Source organism: Aotus nancymaae, unplaced genomic scaffold (genome assembly GCF_030222135.1).
Source record: "Aotus nancymaae isolate 86718 unplaced genomic scaffold, 86718_ANA_hifiasm-v0.15.2.pri h1tg000036l, whole genome shotgun sequence".
Taxonomy (NCBI): domain Eukaryota; kingdom Metazoa; phylum Chordata; class Mammalia; order Primates; family Aotidae; genus Aotus; species Aotus nancymaae.
In genome coordinates, this window is record NW_026988450.1 from 17,012,824 (window position 1) to 17,014,148 (window position 1,325).

A 1,325-nucleotide genomic window follows, 5' to 3' on the forward strand; every position below is an offset into this window, starting at 1 on the left:
ACCCATAAACCAGGGATTGGAAAAACACACTATGCAAAAAACTCACATCAAAATCAGGACTGAGGCCGGGCGCGATGGCTCGCGCCTGTAATTCCAGCAGTTTGAGAGGCTGAGGCAGGCAGATCACTTGAGGTCAGGAGTTCAAGACCAGCCTGGCCAACATGGAGAAACTCCATTTCTACTAAAAATACAAAAATTAGCCAGGCATGGTGGCACATGCCTGTAGTCCCAGCCACTCAGGAGGCTGAGGCAGAAGAATCACTTGAACCCGAGAGGCGGAGGTTGCAGTGAGCCAAGATGGCGCCAATGCACTCCAGCCTGGAGGACAGAGTGAGACTCTATCTCAAAAAAAAACAAAATCAGGACTGAAATACAACATTAATGTGGGTGATTTAGCTCAGAAAAAGCAGTTGTATGATGGCTATGATGAAGAGTATGATTATCCCACTTTAGATGAAGATAAAGAGTAGTTGATGAGTTAGATAACCAAATGAGAGAAGGTAGATTATTTTTACAGGCAAATTATTGTTTATTACCATGTTGGTGACTTCTTCCCTGATCACTGGTTTCATATATTACAGTTTTTGTGCTGAGAACAGATACCAATGTATTGTGTGAAAGACTTGAAGCAAGAGGTTATAGTGAGATGAAACTAACAGACTATATTCAGTGTAAGATTTTTCAAGTTATTTATTAATAAGTCACAGCATCCTGCAAGGAAGAAATTGTTCATCAACTACCCAGCAATAAACCATAAGAGCTAAAAAATAATATAGATCAGATCTTGAAATGGATTGAGCAATGGACCAAAGATTCTAACTCTTGACTTATGAGACTAACTACTTTACAAGCACTCTTGTTGATCTCTCTCTGCTGACATCATAGAAATTGCTCAAAAATAAGTAACTCTTTATTAAAATCATGTTGCAGGACTAACCAGTAGATAGTATAAATGTGGTCCTGCCTACTCAAGAGGCTGAGGTGAAAGGATCGCTTGAGCCCAGGAGGGGAGGTTGCAGGGAGCCAAGATCACACCACTGTGCTCCAGCCTGGGTGACAGAGTGAGAGCCCATCTCATAAATAAATAAATAAATAAATCTAAAGACAAAAGGTTTTTTTAAGTTTGGCCGTGAGTTGGTAATTGTTAAAGTTCAGTAATAAGTAACTGAGGGTTCGTTGTACTATAGTCTCCACTTTCCACTTTTGTCTGTGTTCACAATTATTCACAATGAAAAGTAAAACATAAAACATTAACATTCAAAGATAACTGGAAAATGGGAGCTTCTTTTTTTTTTTTGAGACGGGGATCACTCTGTCACCCAGGC

At 39.8% G+C, this 1,325-nt stretch overlaps 1 pseudogene; it reads left to right on the forward strand.

Annotated features, from left to right (window-relative positions):
• The first annotated feature begins 356 nt into the window (after positions 1 to 356).
• On the forward strand, positions 357 to 967 carry LOC105724775 (adenylate kinase isoenzyme 6-like; annotated as a pseudogene).
• The last annotated feature ends 358 nt before the right edge of the window (positions 968 to 1,325 follow it).